Below are 21,690 nucleotides of genomic sequence, written 5' to 3' on the forward strand. Positions count from 1 at the left end.
AAGTCTGCTCTCTGAATTCTTCTGGAAAACTGGTGTCTGGTTGAATCAGATAGGGTCAGACAGTTATGTATGGGTTTGTAGAGGCACATACGCACATCATTTATCAGTGAATCACTGGTCACTGGCCTTGTCTTACACACACCACAGGGCAAACCATGCAAGAGTAAGTGCTTTCTCAAGCGTTCAGTCCATATAAATGCACAAATAAATCAAACTCTTCACAGAAGAAAACTTTGACCTGGAAGACATTTAATGTACGACCTAAACTTTCGGGAAAGAGAAACAACGAGCGTGTACAAAGTCAAGTAAAACGTTTTATGTGACAAAATCTCAAAAACCGAGGACAGAAGATAAACCTAACAAAGTGGTGAGGCAACAAAGATGGCTCCAGAAGAGGATTTGATTGAACACAACCATTTGTTAAAGGCAAGAGTTTGAAAACTTGTTTCTGTGCTTTAGGAGTGTGCAGTGGATGCTGCATTGCAGACGAACAAAGACATAAAGTCTATGCCGGGATATAGATCAGAGCAGGTGGATGATTGATGAGCTAAAGCTAAGCTCGAATGTACATCCACAAACATGTGAATGTGCAGGCACATATAAAAACAAAAGAAGAAAATACAAACTGTAGGATTCTTCGACTCAGCATCTGTGCCCAATTAGTCAGCAAAAACAGAAGCAGTGTCTTTGTGTGCGAGTGTGTATGCATCTGTGTGTGTGTCAGAGAAAGCAAGGGAGGTAACAGAGTGAGCAAGGAACCTAAACCCATTCTAAATCCTTCATTGATTCCTACTGAAACTTTACCACAACAGAAAGTTAAGTAGCTAAAACTCTTCTGTGGTCTCATTAAAACCGTCAAGCTTGCAAAACAATAGGGGACACATATGGAGCTTATAAGTATAAATATGTAGAAAGCACAATTCAAACGCTTATCCTTTAGGGGGTTGGAAAAAAGGAAACAGCTGACAACTTCCTTTTTAGAAATCGATCTAAGGACAAAAGTTGCCGGTTAAAATGTGTGTCATGTTGTTCTGCGATCCATCGTGCACTGTCATTATTGTCATTGTTTCAATACAAGTGTCGAGATGATGGATCTTTAAGTTAGTGTGCGAGCACAGATGGATTTTTGTAGGCAGGGATGATAACGTTTGAGTAATAAAGCAGGGACGGGGCAGTAAAGCGGCTTTGTCTTTACAGAAGGCCATCTGGCGCAGACCCACAGCCACCCCACAGCCCCACCCCTCCCATTTACCGAGCTCAAGGGTGATGGGTGATCCAAGTAAGTTTAGCCAGGGTTGTGCGGCTAAACGCACTGGGGATCATAGCGCTTCGGTGGCCCAAAGAACACGTAAGCAACTTTACATTTCTAAAGTGCAAGATTAGTGATTAGTGAGACAAAATATGTATAAAAACTATGCCAGTGAATTCAGAGAATTAATGTGAATAAAGAAATAGTAAATAAAGAAATAATGTGAATAAAGAGGAATGAGCTCTGTTAAAATGCAAAAAGATTTTTTTTTTTTGTAAAAACTCTGAGAAAAGCTGGGCAGAGCTGTAATTTCCAAATGATCCTGAAAGAAGATATCTCCCAGCTTATCATCATTACACATCCTCCAAATGTCTTGGTGATGGTATGACATAATGTAGAAAGGATAACAGCCACTGATGATGATGATGATGATGATGATGATGATAATGATAACAGATGGCATAAAAAAGTTAAAACGCCCTCAAAAAATAAGCACATTCAAAAGCCATCAACTTGTTTCCAAACTCAAGAGCAGAGCGATCTTTGCTGGTTGTAGAGCCCTGTTTACAGATTTATACTCTGAGCCAAACCTCCTACACAAAAACACAGAGACGGACTGACTTCTCACTCAGAAATGACAGCTAGCAACATCGGATGTCTCAAGACAACAACTGAGCTTGATGTGACATATGTCTAAACTGCCATTTTCAGCAGTCATTACGAGTTGCTGCACAATACAAAAGTTAAAAAAAGGAGGGTCGCAGACTTTCAAGTACATTTTAGACATTTTTAAAGGGTAAAGGTAATGCAGGCAGCATCCTACAGGCCTGGTTATTGATACTGAAAGAAATTAGCCTGTGCAGTTACATAACAGAAGAATATCATACTACATGAAGAAAAAACTATTCAGTGGCATACGGATCCATAAACAGAACTATAATCAGTCTTAATCTGTAAGAAAAATAACATCTCTTACACTTTAGATCCCTTCAGCCCTTTCTCTAAAAACCCAAATGACGGCTTATGATGGTGTTATAATTGGACCCAATATGATGTTTGCAATGTCAGTTTCATTGCGATGTGACAAAACACACCAGTCAACCATATGGCAGCTGTGAGCAGCTGAGGCGTCAGCCAAGTTGCCAAGGAGATGCTGTGGAAGCAGTGAAGAGACACAGCAGCAGTAGCAGCACAGTGTGGACTCATCCCTGTGTGTGAAATCTTAATAAACCTAAATAATCTGCTTATCTACCCTCACATGTCTGAAAAAAAGCTTTTTTCCAACCACCCTTAGAATACTTTGCCAGACAGGACTCATAAACTTGGAATAGAAGGTGTTGATAACTGGAGGAGAGTTAGAATTAAGTCACTGAAAGGACAACAAGACCATGAGTTTGTGGTGATGCTAATTGAGTTGTTGATATAGATAAATGTTGCTGCTGATCACAGTGACAATAAATGCAGTGTATTTAATGTTCAATCACTCAAATTGTCCAATTGGACTACAACAGAGCAGATGCTTTGCAACACTGAGCAATAACCGAGGCCCTACAGTAAAAGGGGAAATCTGTTCAGCCAACAGGCCGCCTTACAGACTTTACCGTGAGTCTGAGATGAAATTAAAAAACTGACCACTGATCAGGGTAAGCTGTAGAATGACAGAAAAAATTATTTTAACAATCAATTCATTGCAATTTTCCCCCCACTGTTGACCTATGAAAAGATAAAACCTGTTTTGTAAAACACATTAAACACAACAACATGGGGAGGTGGATGACAGCCAATTTTCCAACATGGCTGCTCCACTATAACAGCAACTACCAATGATTGTTCTTTCCAGTAAATTCTCTGTCATAAGGAAATGGATGTCAGAACCCTGTATCTGAAGCTGGATAACTGTAGATGTCATGCCCTATTTTTATGTATGATGAAAAGATATCCTAACAGGCATCATGTATTTATACAGGGACAAGGCTAATGAGCAATCTACAACCTAAAGGCGTTTTGATAGTAAAGAAAAGACATTCGTTTGATTTTTTTATATGTTTTATCGCAACAGTTTCAAATTCATTTCTCACTAGAAACTAAACCTAAGGTATCAAATGCCTCTTTAAATGGAAAGGGTAGGGATCCTATCATCCATCTCTATCTGCAGCTGCAGCGTAATGATGCTGAAAGAAAAATGGGATAAAGACAAAGATTCAAGAAAGACAGCAGAATAAGAGTGTGCTGAGATCGATTAGGGACTCAGCATTTTTAAATCTTCCAGAATTCCCCTCAGGCACGAACCTATCGGCTATGGTGAATTCTGATTTCGCCGCCGGGAGAGGAAGGCTTGTTCTGTCACACACCAAGGACAGGAGGAGAGTGAGTGCAGGCGTGTGTGTCCGTACATACGTGGCATACATTGAATATATCAATTTTTTTCCACATACACACCCAGACACATGTCAATACAGTGCATCAATGCACCGTATCCCAGACAATTGAAAGCACTTATCTATATTATTCTTTCATGCCACACAACCCAATCACTTGAGGATTTTGAACTCAAGGGACACTTTATGGGTTTTATGGCACAACAAACATTAGCTTTCATTCCAAATCCTCGGACAATAAATGCTGGAAAGGCAGCTTTTCAGTGTTATCGGACTGCAAATTCAATACAAATTCTGTGGGAATGTGACACACTCCAGTACACACTGCTTAATTATCACAACAGTGGTGTTACATTAATGAAGTGACGGCTATGAATATAGAGTTGCTCAAGAGGTTTTATAGATGTACAGTAGCACAGAATCAAATAATGGAGGATGAATCACAGCATCTTTTGAGCATCTTTGTCCACAATATGTTTTGCTTCAAAATAAATGTATATATGTATTATATCCCAAACGGTTTAGAGAATTATTCTAGCAATTACTACTATGACCACAAGATGGCACTGTGTCAGCTTTCTCCATCGGCTCAGGCTGCATGGCCATCGAGGACACCTTCCCTTTATCACAAACAGGTTTTAAGATAGAAGATTCCAATTGGGAGTGTACCATCTACAGCCTTTACAGGCTTTGCTGCAAGGGTGTGTGAGTAAGATCGGAAAGGAAAAGAAAAGCAAGAACAGTTTTCTTCTTTTTATTTTATATGTGACAACACGGTGTGATGAAGTGTACGATCACGCGTTCTCATCTGTCCCTGATGAAATGCATATGGTCTTCCCACACAACGCCCACTCCTCTTTCAGATTCCCTGCTGTTTTATACTCTTGCTCCTGCCCCCCGACACTGCATCACATACGCTTTGGGCTTTCCGTGTGCTGGCGATGTATGTGTACCATGTGTGAGGAGGTGTACATGCGTGTGCAGGGGTGGGTGTGGGGGCATGAGCATGTGTTTGTGCGAGAAAAGAAGAGAGAGGAAGACGGTAAAATGCAAATGTTTTATGGAAATCAGGTGAGTGAGTGTGTCCACATGCTCACAGTTGCAGCTATAAATGAGCTTCATAATGAACCTTTCTTAAGAGAGGTCCAGACATGTGGTACAAGCTGCATACAGCCCCATTACACACCAAAAAGAAATGACTATACTGAACTGATTTTATGCTTAACCTCAGTGCAGAATGATGACAGAATGGAAGCAGTTTTCAAACCCCCCAATTACTCGTAACCATGGTTATCAACTTAAATTGGTAAAAACTTTGTGTGACTCTACAGCGTGAGTGTCCGTGTCGCCTTTTTTTTTTCCCCTCATGAGTGCCATCGTCTTTCTTTTCCCAAAACGAAGAGAGCGCATACATGTGCAAGTGACAATGCAGCGCAGGGGAAAGCAGCATAACCAGCATCCTTAAAGTGCATCCCATCTGAGCACTTCCAGCTCAAAATCTTTCCCTTAAGTGTCACTGTTGTTACTCTCTGCCCTGTTACATGGGCACCAAAGTGAACAAGAAAACGAAGGAAACACACTTCTGAGTGCGTTTTTCTAACCTGATTTGTACTGACGTATCACCCAGAGTTTGGCCATCAAGGAGTTGGTATCACAAAAGAAGAATTCGAAACTGTTTTCTAAATTCAACAGGGAGCAAATGCAGAGAGGATAAGATGGGAGAAATGCCATCCCTCTACCAGTCAGTATTTTGGCTTCACCGTTTTGGATGAACTGAAAGATTTTTAAGGAGTTGTCTGGACACCCAGCTAAAATGGATTTATCCAATCTAGATGTGATAAAGGTGTGGAAAGCATCACTTTGAGACAGGAGATGTCTGCCCTAGAGACCTGCTTAATATGTGAATCCGGAATAACTGTTTCGGTCCAAAAACAACTAGCTCTGTTTGATCTAAATTAAAAAGCAGAACATTACAGATCATCCAGATCTTTGTGTCTCTGAGACAATCTTGCAACTTGAGAAAGTGAAAGGTTCCACCTGGGTTTCATTGGTATATAGAGCTCAGTCTCATCAGTAGACCAACTGATATGCATGTCATAAAGGTATCAGTAGCCTGTGAGTGATTTGACATAAGACACCTTACCAAGTCTCACACATTCAGTGGGGTTACATGGCATTGAAAGGATCAGATAATTGGCTAAATTACAATAAGAATGAGTTGAGCAAGGGTAATTATCCTTGGATATATGGCGGTGAATGACTCGGATCAGAGGCACAAAGCATGTCATACTCCGATACGATAGGTGACGCTGTACCCATTTCAACTATTGCTAATAGAGCCACTTCCGGTTGACCCCTTTAACACCAAACTCAGGCATTCGAGAAAATGGCGAATGAAGAGCAAGATGCAGGTACGTCCCTCTAAATTTCACTTGTGATGAGCTGCTTATTGCACAAACGCGATGCACAACGGCGCATTCTCCATCGCGGTGTTTTTCTTTCTCATGGCGACTACAACAGTAATATTGTCTCTTCTGACTTCCGGTTCTCAACCCCGAGCAAAAAATCTCGAGCATGCGCAGAATGCAAAGTCTAATTCACCACGTGCTTCACCCGTCTGCAAGCACGTTTAGTGTGACTTTCAACCGAGTTATCTCGGGGTCTTAATTAGATCGCGAGTAACTCAATTCAACCCAATTTCTTGTCAGATTAAAGTGTCTACATGAACTTAATAACTCAATCTTATTGTAATTTAGCCAATAATCTGATCCTTTCAGTGCCATGTAACCCCACTGATTGAGAAGTTAAATCTTCTTAACAGATGATTCAACTATTCTGCCACACTCGAAAGTGCGCGCGTGTGTGTGTAGTGGAAACTAGTCATGTTTAACCAAACAACTTTTTTTTTTGCTTTATCTTTATGAAGTACTGTATAAAAATTGATAAGATGACAAGAAGTAAATCCAATTTAAGGTGAGTCTTAATAAAAAGAACTGGAAGGGGTCTGAAAACTTTCAATATGCACCATACATGAGAGTACACCCACACGTGTACAGCTCACAATGACATTTATATCTCTGCAAGTATTTCTATCAATATATGTACACTTTTGTGTGTGTGGGTGCGTGTGTGTGAGTGTGTGTCTGTGTGTGCATGTCACAGTGTGGTGCAGACCAATTAAAACTGGGAGATTGATGACCAGGGGCTTGGAGTAGCAGCAGCAGCAGTAACGGTAGCAGACAGCTGCTTCCTGCAGACAACAGGAAATGAGATGGCCTTGTTTAGCTGACGCTGCCAACACCAACACCACCGAGCCTCAAAGACAAATCGCCACCTTACAGCCGCTATTGGCCTTCTCCTCCATCTTGCCACAGCATGCTACCCATCCTCCATCTCTTTATCTCCCTCTAATTCTATCGATGACTGTGTCTCCCATTAGTCTTTTCTACGGTAGAGTAATGTAGTCAAGGTGCATTCAGTTAATGGAGTGCAGAAGCTAAATATAGATGTACACAAACTAATGTTGCCCCATTCTTTGATTCCAGAGAGCCAAGTAAAACTGTAAGTCACTAATAACTTGGTATTTAGTTAGAAGTAATGTGAGGTAATTAGAATGAGTCATTTGGTGACATAAGTCATTAAAAAGAAATTTACTTTTGCTAGAGTAAATTCTAGTTTGCTTGTGCATGCTGCTGAATAATGATCTACTGCTGTGACTCTTTTTTAATTATGAGAAAAAAATTGCTTGTCTTTAACTGCAAATCTAGTGAAACTTGGTTTTAAAGATTTACACTTTCTCTGGTGGATCGCCGGAGGCAGAGAAATCCCAGCAGCAGCAGTGCAAACCTGTCCAGCCTTGGTTCACTCAAAAATCAAACTCAGAACTTTCAACTTGAGTTCTTTCCATTTCTGAAAGTTGTTCCTCTAATTTAGAAAAAAAAATATTGTAGTGGGTTGTCTTCGTGGTCAACTTCATGGTAAAACCGTTTTTGGAAGAAAGACAGATTCACAACTTCACAACTGAATCTGTTACAGAATGTGAAGCTCTGTTACTATGATACAATAACAGTAGCAGTAAAACAGTAATTGTTAAAAAAAAAAAAAATGTTAAGAAGAAAGTACACTCTGTTAGTTTAAAAGTTTTGTGTATCAGGACATAATGAACAGACAAACGAGACAACAATCCAACTCCTTACAGCTTTAATGGGAACTAAGAAGAGGTTGCAGAAGTAAGTCTCTTCTCTTTACAAAGATCATAGCAGCACAGCTTTGATTTACAAAGTTGCATCTAAACAAACCACAAGACTTGTTGAAAAAATGTCCTATTGACAGATGTGTAAGTGTGGATGATGTATCCAAAAGTGAAGATGTTTGGTCACAATGCACAGAACCATGTTTGCTAAGAACCAAGCACAGGATAGAAACACAAACGCCTCACACCAACTGTCAAGTGCAGTAGTTTAGGGATGATTATTTTGGCTTGTATTGCAGTTACATGACCTGGACACCTTGCAATGATAAAGTCAATCATGGCGTCCTCTGTATATCAAAGTATTCTACAGTCAGTCGAGGCCATGTGAGGCCATCTTTTCAAGAGCTAAAGCTCGACTTAATTTTGGTCATGAAACCGGACAATGAACCAAAAACACAGCAGCAAATCTGCAACAGAATGTCTGAAAAAGAAAATATGTGCATAAACCACCAAACCTCAATTAAATGAAGCGAAGTTTTAAAGAAGAGTGGACTAAAATGAATCAACAACAATGTGAGAGAAAATTTAATGAAGTTATTGCTGCTAAGGATGGTTCAACAGGGGGTTGAATCATGGAGAGCACTCAATCTTTCACGAACTGCTTCTGCAATTTGGTTTAGTTTTTGGATAAATCATGACTCAGCTTAATAACTCATGTGTTATTGTTAATCTGAGATTATTATACTTGAAATATTCTTCGACCCGGTGAGAACCAGATAACTTTAATGATAAAACATTAAAACTCAAGAGTCGATTTTCTGTACACGCTGATGGAAATATAAGTTGATGTGTTGTGACTCGTAACGCTTTAACATCTACTGCTTAATATTAATCGCGCAAAGCAAATCAAGTGCTCCCCAACCACTAAGAGTCACAATATTTTAAGACCTGCATCACGCTTAAATAAAGCTTTATTATCTCCCTTTATTTGCAACATCTTTGCAAACCTCCCCCGTGGAACATTGATCATATCCCCCCCCCCATTCATTTTTAGTGGCAGGTAACAATTTCAGTTTTTTGTGTTTTCTTAATTTACTTTTCTGTGAATAGAGGAGGGCTGTGGGACATGAGGGGAGGTTCAGCTCTCTCACAAGCTACATTGAGCCATTAGGACCCCTGAGAGGCAAAGATGCCTGACTGTCACAATGGGAGGCTACTAGGCCTAAATTACAGCTTTTGTGCTCACTGTACAATGCAAGTCAATACAGCTGGAGAAGCAGGTGATGGCTCTGTTCACGCCTGGGGTGTGTGGCCCCTTCAAATGCTTATTTTCTTGATAACAACCACCAATTGCTTGGTTCAGACACACACATTGTCAGACAGCCAGGTGCAGACAAAAAATGGTATCAGGTCTGATTGGACTCGGCATGCTCTCTAAGTATTGTAAGTGTTCCCCTCCTGCTTATAAAACAAGTCTGATTAATAAGCGAGATGCAAGGGGCTTCCCAAAGGGGAAAAGGAGCTGCTTTATTAAAGTAAGCCCAAAAGGTAAACAAAAAAATCTAAATATAGAACTGATAAAGCAGAATATAGCCACCAACAATGATCCAGAACATAAATTATCAATAAATCAAAATAGGCTCATTTCGTTACCCAAACAATCTCCATGGCTTCTCTTAGAGAACCCTCACTTTGGCAGTTTGGTGTAGAAGCAACACAGAAAATTTGGTAATTTGGACAAAAGTTAAAAGACAAACTCTTAAAGCAAAACCAGAGTAAAAAACTAAGGGATCCATCCAAAGAACAGAAAGGTGACTCTAGTGAGGAACATGTGAAGAACAAATTCCAGTGCGAAATCAAAATCGAGCCAAGAGACAGCAGGAGACTAAGAGAGATGAATTCATTCACAGGTTGTGCCGTCAAAGAAAGTCATCACATATGTCTCGGACTTCAGGTAAAAGAAGAGTAACTGATAAAGCAAAGGACCCAAACTGAGTGAATGAGTGTTAAGCCCATCTTTTCTCACCCTCAACACATAACAATCTTTTCTCATCATGATGGTATAAACATCTGAGCCGCCAAAGGACACTCACGGTTGAGTGATGACTCGGCAAGCCTAAAATGGCAACTATTCCTGGGAGAGGCAAGTGTTAAGGCACTTTTCAATTTCTCATAAAAGTACCGAGAAAAACACTTAACCTGCACAAACACAAAAAAGGGCTGGCGGCAAGGATTGACATGAGTATATGTTGGCCCAAAGGAGAGAGTGAAGGGAAAGTTGTCCTGGAGAAAGTAAAGAAGTTGAGGTCAAAAGGACTGCTGAGAAGAAATGACAACAGTTTCTGAAATGTTCTCAAAGATAGAGTGGCCAAAGGTGATGTACAGGCTTCCAGCTAAGTTATGTATGAAAAGCTTTTGCAATAAGAAACAAACAGTTTGATCTTGCATTCCCATTCTGGTGAAACATTGTGTAAAGGATTTACTTCACACCAGTTCATTATACTAACACCGTTAGTCAATCATAGCCACGTCAGGGCTGATGAATCCTTTTTACAAGCAGCTGAGCTATTTCTCAATACACGTTTTCTTCGAATAAAGAAAAAATAAACAAATAAAAGCACACTTTATATTTATCACCTCATCTCCTTACTATATGCCCTAATCTCCTCCTATTGATCTCCCACTCTTCATTTCACTGTTTTTTTCTCTCCCCTGCTGTCACTTCTGTTCTCTTATCCCCTGGAATACTTCAGAGTCTTCCCCTTTCCCTCATCTTTCTCTCTTACCCTCTCTCATCTAATTCCCTTGCCTCCTTCTATTTTTACTTCTCCTTTGCTGTTATCTCTCCGTGGCACCATTTCAATACACTTCCTTTCTGCACCTCTCGTCTCTCTCTTAGTCTTCAATTCCATTTAGACCTTTATGTTAGCATAGGACTTTCCATCCTGTGGAGTCCAGGTAGTAAATTGAAATGGTTCTTGGGGCTCCAATGAAGCCTGATTGAATTTAAAAAAGAGAAAGTGCCATCAAGAGAACTACTGGTGAGAGGTCTGTAATACACTGCAGGGCTTGCAAAGCTATGACAGTGTTGACAGGAGAACTGGAGACGACAGGAGGAGGGCATGGAAAGTGAAAATGGGTGGGAAGAAGAGAGTAAAGGAGAAGTGAGGGCAAACAGAAGGTAGAAGGAAGCAATGATGAGTAAATAAAAGCTGGAGAGGATTAAAAAGGAGTGTGGGGAGGACAAAAAAGGGCAGAGTTGGCAGGAGGGCAGAATGACTGAAAATGTATAAAACTCTTCACCATCATGAGAACCAGACTATTACCAATCACATGCAAGCAGATAGACAGCAGCACAAAAAGCTCACAAACGTGTACCCTAAATAGTGACACCTCACAGAAATGCCTCAATCACCGTTTGCATGGCCTGGAGGGGACGAGGTGACAGGTCTCATATTGGAAACGGCCAGCAAAATGCAATTCTAAGAAGTCAGCTCTAGGGCTGGGTGTCTGTCATACCTACAGCTCTGATAACACTCCCACACATCACATTACACTGTCGGAATTGCCACCTCTCAGTGTATAGGGCAACCGCAAAATGAAAGTGGCAATACAGCGAACAGCACACACCCACGTCGAATGCAGGTGTTTGTGTATACATTACTGCCAGGGGAAATATGATGTTAGGGGTTAAATTATTCATTGATCCTTTCATAGCCTTCCCAAGCCTGCTTATTGTAGTGTCATGTCTTAGTCTGTGTGTGAGTGTGTGTGTCCACCCGAAAGGGCTCTCCTGGGAGGAAGAGAGGGGCAACCTTGAGCTGGCACTGACCTTTAACTTTGAGTGTTTCACTTTCAAAAAAGTGACAGGTGTGTGGGCAACTTCTGAGTGGTGGGCTTTTATGCACATGGCCATATGGGTAAACAGACACCACCTATGAAATATCTCAGGTATCAAGATGACCAAAGGGCACCGAGGGAAGAGGAGGAGAAAAATGAGGGCGAGGGGAGAGGAGGCTCCCTGTTGGGTAAATTTCAAAGCAGATCGTCGGGTTTTAAATTAATTAGCAAGATAATTAACTATAAATGATATAAATTATTTAATATTATCCATTAAAGCAGCAGATAATTAGACAATTAACTAATAAAAGGATAAAACGAAGGCTGGACTGAATTCTACTGAAATAGTCTTTCTACACTTAATTTAATAAGCATGAGTGCCACGTCGCAGCAGCCTGTGATGGAAGTGGCAGCTCGCTAATCAGTATCTAATATTGAACTGCCACGGAAAGAAATGATAAAGAGCAAAAGCTTCATTCACAAGAAGGGTTACAGTTTTAAAACTGTGACATTTAATCAAAAGATTAAGCATCTGGATTTTTTACAAACCAACTCGCTTTAAAATTGTTAAAAAAAATTCAGCAAGATATAATGAATTTAATTGCAGGTACATGTCCTAGTTCCACAGACGTTAAGTGCATGCATTATGAGATGCAGCTACTGTTTGCCTGACTGACTGCAAGGTAATGGCGCAAATGGTACAAATAGCGATTTGATTCAAACCATTATTGTGCTTTGTTCTACTAAGTGAGTGACAAGGCTAAAGATAAATATCAAAAGGATCTCGTTTTTTTCGAAGTTAAGCTTTGCAAAGTGGCTACGTACTGAAGCTCAGCAATCCCTGGTGCACTTTCACTTAGGCACTCATATCAAGAGCTGCGTGTGTGGAGTTTCTGAGATATGGTGCGGCCTTGGTAAACCCCACCTTATATTAGTTGCTGTATTGCAGGCCCACAGAAACTGCAGTCACTCAGACCCTTGCTTAGTTCACTTTTACAATCTGCTCTTCACCACTTCTGGAGATCTCATTTAACCACTGTGATGCCAGAAAAGATGAGCCTTAACTAAGACTAGTACTTACAGGATCTGTATCAGGATCTGCATTAGAAATAATGTAGAACTACAGGATATGAGTTGTGGAGTTTCAAAGTAACTTAAACCAAAGCGGGAACAAAGTTGTTATATTCAAAGATGAAAACAAGAGAGTAAAAACAGCCTCAGGCATAAGTAACAGACCATAGCTCACAACTTTTTTGTTGATTTCATGTTAAAAACTGATGAGATAGCTGAAGTCAGGTCCTAACTGACACAATGCTGGTCCTCGTTTCCTGTAGTGTTGACAAATGAAAAAGGGTACTTCATCCAACATTTCTAAGTGAACATTTATAAATCCTTCCAGTCTGAAAGCTTTGAATGAGTGCTCATTATGAAGCTAGAGTGCTGGGGTGCTCACAGTGTGGCGAGTGGTTTAGGGTAGATAGTGTTTAATAAAGACCAATAATATTGTCGGATGAAAGCGACTGAATGGTAAAATCGTACCTTTCCTGTAACACCAGTGCTACATGAATTAAATCACAACTCAGGTTTACACTGGGCTGCGCATTCTAGCAGCTTAAAGGATAAGACCGTTTTTTTTACATTGGGCCCTTGATTTCACATTATAACATGATGTTCTACTCACCCCTGCTTGTTGTTGGTCATTTGGAGCTGTTCCGAAGATATTCGAGAGGCGTCTGGCTGCTCTCTTGAGATATTCGGCCATGAAACGGTTTCCTATGGGCAACGTTATAGAGGCACAAACTATGCTGTTTATAATTTATTAATTACTGTACACTAGCACTGATAACGTGGAGGTGCGTCGCTTACTTAAAAAAAATCCGGGTTAATGTAATTTCGAATTTTAGCCGAATGAATAAATAGGCAGCAGGTCTGTGGGCTGTCTGTGGTAGTAGCACGACGATGACGTCACTAACACCCACTTTACGACAAAAATTCAAAATTGGCTATGAATAAAATGAGTCAAATGGACTTTTCATTATGAGGCTGGCTTGTTTTGTAAACTAGTTTGATAAAGACCTTTAGTTTAATTCAAGCTGAACAAGACGGACGCAGAATATTTTCATCTGGCTAATACTTGCAGTTGCTGCCAATCTTTTTAATCACACATTGAATTATAATAATATTACCAATCATTTGCCTGAAGGAAGTTAATGTGGGTAGTGCTGTGTTTTTAATAAAGCACAACACTTTTAAACAGCATACTCTTTCTTCATAGGTTAGATGCTTTCAAAAAGTAGGAAATATGATTGAATAGGCTTCAAGTCTAACATTTACTTGACCTTTCGACAATTATTTGTTCAGAACTACATCAATTATTAAACTAATGGTTGTAGTCTGGGGCCTATATAATAACAGAAATATTTCATCTTCCTTATAAGGAGTCATGGGAGAACAGTAAATTAGTCATTAAAAGAGGAGAGACAGAGGAACAAAGACGATAGTCTAGGCAGCAAGGAGGGATAAAAAGATGAAATAAAGAAGATTAAGCATTAGGGATCATAATAATCAGTACACAGCCTAAAGCTATAGACAGATTGTAGATCAACAAAACACTGACTGACGGACAGACAAAGAGAGAAAGAGTTCTTGAGCCAATGCTGAGATGATCCACAATAAATACATGGGGTGGTGTATTATCATAATGTGGGTATTTACTCCCGGCATTGAACAAAATGGAGCCGGTTGTTAGGCAAAAATACCACGCCATGAATATTAAAGGTCTGAATATAGTTCTCTGTTCATAACGTTAATCCATGCCCAAACAAATAGTTTTCTTTTTCAATGAATCCATTTTTAAAATCATTCCATACAACCCATTTTAAATTAGGCAGGTGTTGGTGTTATCTCTCCTTTCTGACATCAGCAAGACCCAGTGGGCTTTACACATCTTTCTCACAGTGCTATCTTTTAGAGTAACGAAGGCTTGCCAGCCTACATCCTGGAATGCTCTCATTACTTTACCGTGGTGCAGTTGCCAAGGGAGCTGGTGTGATATTCAATACCTCTGTTACCCATCCCTCCAACCTCATTTACACTTGACACCTGACATTTGCATAATGGCCTTGCTCCATCTCCCATCTAGTGAAACACAGAGCGGAGGTGAGGGAGTTAGTGTGTGTATGTGCCTGTATGATCACGCTTATTTGGTTGGGATGAGAAGGTATGCCAATTTAGAGTAAACTTGTGCATGTGTGTGCGTGATTGCGTCGCAGGCAGGGGTTAAATGACTTCCTTCTTAATCTAGCTCATTAAGCCTGCAGAGATCTTGGAGTGCACCAGATTGGTTGATTTGGGATGATGTGCAGAAATCCCGGCAGAAACATGTAAATGAAAATGCTAATCACCAATGCCGTGACCCTAATCAGTCAGAAACCGATATTAGCGTGTCAGGAAAATAGAAGATGAACACGAGTCCTCGTCTTTTTTAGGAAGTATGGTAGTGTTGAGAAAATTGAACCGCATCAGAGCATTTGAGTGTTACACCAAACTGCCAGGAAATCTAATTCAGTGCAGTAATTGTTAACTGTTTTCATTCATTTTGAAAGATTTGACTTTATCATACATTGTTAGAAGCTTTTACCTTGGACTGCTGAATTTATCCTTACCAAAGTAAGAAAGCAATACATTCCTGTAGAATCATCAGTATTTCTAATTAAAACCCGATTCTTATCAGCTTGGGAAGCCACCCTGTTGGAATATATTCACGTTTGCATGGCTTCATTGTCAAATCCACTCGCATACATGCTTTTCATTACAAAATACTAGATCTGCCTTTTGAATTGGAACCCAGCGGCAACGTGTAAAAGTGAAAAATGGAGTCGATGAAACAAGAAAAAATCTGCAGCAACAAAGTTACAATTGACAACAGAAATGATAATGTTGACCACCTGGTACAAAAACCTGAAAGCTAATTTTCTTCTTCGAGAACTTGACAATGCAAAAGTATTCGTACAAGGCGTAGGGGTGCTTCGAGTGGCAGGTGAATGCTTTTGCGTAGTGGGCGTGCACAACGTCCTTGGTTTCTCAAACAGACCCATCAAAAGATGCAAATCCATATTAAAGAAACAAAGATGGTTAAAGTCAAACTATAAACTTAAGGCCTCAAAACAGTAATGTCACAGGTGGGTGTGCCAAATTTTTATACACAAGGTTAATGTAGGCTTAAAATAAATTGAGGAATCCCAGAGCACTTTTTAGCTTGTCCCTCCTTCCTGCACTCCTTTATGAATCAACTAAATCTGGGAAAGGGCTAGCATTGGGATTCTGACCAAAACCAGACATCTAAATCCATGTAAACTTAGCTTAAGAGTATATTCACACCTTCAAATTACTCATTAAAGCTGCTTAAATTCGCAGTTTGTTTCCCGTTTCTGTTGACAGACAGCTAAACGCGTCAGAAATTGTCATTTAAAATCAGCCCGTTAAGACAACGTGTCAACTCGTGGTCCATAAAGCATATCTCCCTGCTCTAATAAAAAACAGATTTTATAACCGCAGCATAATCAGAGAAAGTTAGAAGTGGTGTATATCTTGAATTTTTTTCTACATTCTTATCTCTTTCACATCTTGAAGAAATATTCTCATTTTCTCATAACAAACCAATTTGTCACAAATGTTATGCTTTCTGTAGCACACCCCATAAAAAGGAATAAAAAAAAATAAAAAAAACACAATATAATCCTCCCACAGCCACAGAGCTGGTAAGCTAGAGTGAAATGACGTACTTAGCAAATTGCATTTGAAACCAAGGGGGAATAAATACTACAGATAAAGACTGCTCTAATGTGCTCAGATCCATTAGAAATCTCATATTCACACATCGCAGAAATCACATTACAAGCTGCCCCTAATGTCATTTCCCAGGGCTTTTCCAACAGAATCTGCAGCAAGGGTGAGACGCTAACATCAAACATAATGGATTTTTGCCTTTTCCCTTCTCTCCCCCACATCCCTTCTGTTGTGCATTCCCTTTTAGAGTTTGTTCTGGTAGAAATCCCCCTGAAATCTTTATTGTTGTGAACGTCAGTTCTGTTTTGGATGGATTTTGTGATTTAAAACAAACAGTTTTAGTGATAAGACCAGTCACAGAGGGGATTATGGTGAACATATAACACCTCTTACATTTGGTTGTCCTTTGAGGACAGCATGACTTTAGAGCATCATTACTTTATCATCAAACCGTTTCTCTTTTCTTAACTTCCTTTGCTTTGGTTACCTCGGTGACAAAGTTTTGTAGATGCTATTTGTGCTTAAGATGTCTACACATGTTGTAAAAGGAAATATTCAACTTGAACACTGATTTCTGCTTGGGACAAGAAAAGCTGTCAGGCTAGCGTATATTTAAATCATTAACGTTATTCCAGGCGAAGCAAGGACACGAAAAGGCAGGAAGAGGAGATAAAGACCCAGTCTGCCTGTTTAGCTTTTCCACTTGTTAAATACTCAATGTGTACAACAAGACTACAGTGAGACTGTTTGGGGAACAAACTATCACTGATAGGGACTAAGGACAGAAGAAGAGAGATATTCATTCCCTTTAAAAATAATTCTCTTTCTCTCACAGCTTCGGTAGTCAATTTGGGCTCGAGACTACCATTATTTTCCAAGAAAGAAAGACTTCTTTCCATAAATTCTCTATCTAAGTATAGAGATTTAAAAAGAAAAAAAAGAAAAAATAAATAATGATAATAAATGCCCTCAAATTATCCTTCAAAGAGAGAGGACAATGAATAAAGTCGGGGGTGAAATTACAGTCCTCGAACGCAAAAAAAAGTGGTAAATAAACTCTTCACTCAACTGTATTCTTTCACTACCGACACTCACATCAGGCAAATATGGTCCTTGTGCATTTTTTCCAGTAATGAATGAATCGCATAAAGAAATTGACAACACACAAACATGAATCATGGCATTTGTAAGCTTGTAGACCTTATATAACCACACATACACGGGTCGGGTACTAACACTCTCAAATCCCAATTATCAACTCTGAGACAAGTTCCTTAAATTGCCAGATGTAGTATTGGACTAGATGCTGCACTGAGCTGAGAACATCCATCTTAAAGAGTAATTAACCATCCAGAAAGATGGACTAACTTATGTAACCACCATTAGGAAATAAACAATTCCTTCCGAGGGAGTTGGGGGAATTTTAATGAGGTTTAATGACTTGTTGATTGGTTGGTGGGGTGTGTTTAGAGAGGTACACAGGGCAGATGTGCTGGCAAGAGCCTTGAAAAACAAGCTCAGCACACTTTGGGTGCTCGCTACATATTATATTCCACAATAACAGAGAAGGTAAATTGTGAATATGTGTGTGTGCGTGTGATCTTCATAGTGAGTCAAGGTATGTGTGTACATGTGCGCATGTATGCTTATCTGGAGCTCCGTTCAACAATCAAACAACCCCCCACTTCAATACACACCCACACACACAGGGCTACTTCAGAAGCGTAGCCCCAGACAGGGTGAGCAGATCAATCAATTACATCTCTGCTCCAGCAATCAAACAAGGTTATTATCAGGCAGCAGCTCACCGACCTGGAAAGGCCTGGCCAATCAAAGGCTGCTGTGATGTGGGGGCTGGCACCCGCTCATGTGACAGTAACGCAGAGTGGCAGCTCATGTTGTCAAGGGATAGAAGGATGGAAACAGGAAAGACACATAACTGTGGCTGAATTCTAGAGAAAAAACATAAGGAAGTGTGAGGGACTGGAACAAAAGAGTATCTGTAAATCCCCCATCTCTGGCAATCTCTCTTCACCTTGACACTGCTCAGAGGACAAGAGGGGATGCGAAACACAGTATATGATATTTTCTTATGTTGATTTTAATGGGTATAGAGCGCTGTCACGTTTCTCATCTTTGTCAGGGAAGATTATACCTCAGAAAAATACTGTAAATCTGACAGAAAAACCACAATGAAACAACACAATGTTTCATTGTAGCTCTGTAATTCTCCTGGCAGCAGATCCCTCTGGCATTCATCTGAAGAGCATTAAGGGCATTCAGTCCTCCCACTTCTGTCCTTTCATGGCAACAGGTCTGTGGTATTGGGCTTAATTAAATCATCGTACACTGAAAAAAAAAAAAATAGAGACTTTCCATTTTATTAAATTATCGTTTGGTAACACAATACGCCACGACGCACAACTACAACTCTCCTGAGAAAACAATCTAATCTATTTCAAAACCTTCTATTCTGAGACATTAAGGCACGATGGGGGGACAATACTGAAAGGGAGAGCATGACTGCGTGAACATCTGTGCGATTATGATCTGGTCATCTGGACAAGCTTAAAATACTGACCTCTGTCTGAGTGTGTGTGAGTAAAGCACAACTTCTGTCTGTAATCTGACCAGGCAACAGCTCTCAGTGTCCACTTTTCTTCCCCGTAAAGACCTAAAATCTTGTGGACCCTCAAAGCAGACTTCATAAGAACTCTACTGCTGAGCTTTCACGCAAACTTGACCCCCTTAAGCTCCAACTGACGACTGTATGCTTCACATAAGTCTGTTGGACAGGTTGCCCTGGGAACCCTGTCTGATTCCATTATGGGATGGATAAACGCAATCAAAGAGTTTATCCACCTTCAATAGCCAGAGAAAAGACCCCCACAATGATAGATCTAATCTCTTGAACAATATCTGTTCGTGTGTGTGTGTGTGTGTGTGTGTGTGTGTGTGTGTGCGTGCGTGTGTGCGTGTGTGAGAGAGTGAGTGTTCCGGTGAATTCCATGCACACAGCATCTATGTCTGTTTCCATGCACGACTGTGCTTGTAAGACACAATGAGATTGAAAACTCTGTAGCTCATGAGAAAGTGGCTGGAGCTGATTAAAAAAGAAAAAAAAATTGTGGTATTATTTGCAGCATGATGCGTTTGGTGTGTGATGTCATGTGGGAAGCATCAGAGAGATACAGATGCATCACCCAGCCCAGCTAGTGACCAGCAGGACCTGACAGGTTCATGGCAAAAATAAATAGCAGCCCAAGTATTCCATACGTCTGAGGCTAAATACACATGAACAAAGACATCTTTTAAAAACAGGGTTTTTAACAGAAACCAAATAAACCTACATGCTTTGAAAGATCATTTACAAAAGCTTACAATCTTAACAGTGGGAGAAAACCAGAGCTCTATTTACTACTAGTTAAAAGTGATATATTTTCTCATTGGTTTACATTGATATTTTCTCATGCTGTGATGACATAACAAGTTATAGCAGCCCAGGGTGCTTTTTGATCTATTTGTACATGAAGCATAACCTGTATGTTCGTATGTCAAGCACAATGCCGTAGAGCAGAGGTCTTCAACAGGGGGTCCGCGACCCCCAGGGGGTCCGCGGAGGTACTGCAGGGGGGTCGCGAAATCTTTGGTTGATTAGACGATTTAAAAAAAAAAATAAAAAAAAAATTTCAAACCGTTTTTTCTCACAAATTGTGTGCAAACATGTGCCATCCACAGATGCTTTGAGGATTCATTGTCCCATCTACATGCATGTTTAAAGTTAAAATCTGTGGATTATTTGAATAGCTCAGTGTTGTATGCAAGATGTTTATAAATGGCAGTGGCACGGCCACCTTGTACCTTGCACATGTTTAAAATAAAAACATGAATATATTAACCTGTGTATTATTTGAATAGCTTAGTATTGAATGTACAATAACAGAGTAGCTATGTTTATACACGGCACTAGGCCCCGTTAAATATAAAACACAATTGTATGCCATATAAATAGTAGGGGGTCCCTGCTCCAACTCTCCATCAGTTTGGGGGTCCCTGGCCTGAAAAACGTTGAAGACCCCTGCCGTAGAGCCTCTTGACTCTACAGGGCTGCAATAATTAAAATTTGAAAAAAAAACTTAAAAAAAAACTCTTACTGTTCAAATTAGACCATCAGAGTGAATCATTTGAACTCAAGCCCTGTGAAGACCTTTAAGTGTAAACACTGGATTACTCTGTTGTTAGCTCTTTTTAGGATGTCAAGCCCTGCAGGAAACATTACCACCAATTCTCTATTTTTCTGTTTTCTCCCACCTATTTAAATGAGTGAGAGTTGGTTGCATCATCTTTATACTTCTGCATTGTACGTGCAGGTAGTGCACCCTGCTGTGGTGCCATCTCGTCTCCGTGGGACTTTTGTTCTGGAGGCAGACGGGGTCAAAGCAGGTATGTTTCTGAAAATTTTGCAGAACAACTTAGCATTGCGAACAGCACAGGTTTTTGTGGTGTTTTGATAAAAAAAAAATAAAAAAATCTGCAAAATTATACACTAAATATACCAAGTTAAACACAGGCTCAATTTTTCTGTCAGTAGTCTTGCATTACCTCATTTTCTCCCGTGTAATCATACTGTCAGTACATGACACGTGTGTATGTGCACAATAGCATCACAAGTTCAAAGCAAGATAAAATGGACCTCATCATACATGTAGGCAAAAAGCCTCTCCATTACCCTGTGTTCCTTTATCACTCCTCTACATCCCACCTGTTTCTTTGTGATTTTCTCTTGTGACCTCACATTTTCCCTCTCTGTTATTAGTTTCTTCCTTCTGCCCTTTTCTCTCTGTCTGCATCTCTGTCCTTCCCAGTGTAAAACCCTCACTCCTCCCGTTTCTTAAATATGTTTTTAATGGGTGCTGGTTAGAGAGAGAAACAGCACTCTTTTTATTGTGGAAAACCCTCCTGAGTGAGTAAGCAAAGATTAGGAAAGCGAGCACTGGCAGGCAGCGCAAAGCAGTGTATGCTTGCATGTTTGAGGAAAACAAGACAAGAGATACAAGCTGCATCTTAATACCCTACATACAGACGTCTCTCTGAGTTTGACAACAGTTTTTACTGTTGAAGAAAAATGTACTTTTCAACAGTTATTAAGAAGGTTTGGTTCCAACACCAAACAATATCGACTTTTTTCTTTTTGATACAGAATAATGTACACGATTTAGATGAATCATACAGGGGCAGTGACA

General features: G+C 40.1%; 1 protein-coding gene across 1 annotated transcript in view; it reads right to left on the reverse strand.

Moving 5' to 3' along the window:
* Nucleotides 1-21,690, reverse strand: part of exoc4 (exocyst complex component 4) — a 115,148-nt gene that overhangs the window by 46,452 nt on the left and 47,006 nt on the right. The gene's annotated exons all lie outside the window — the stretch shown is intronic.

Source organism: Odontesthes bonariensis, chromosome 8, assembly GCF_027942865.1.
Source record: "Odontesthes bonariensis isolate fOdoBon6 chromosome 8, fOdoBon6.hap1, whole genome shotgun sequence".
NCBI lineage: Eukaryota > Metazoa > Chordata > Actinopteri > Atheriniformes > Atherinopsidae > Odontesthes > Odontesthes bonariensis.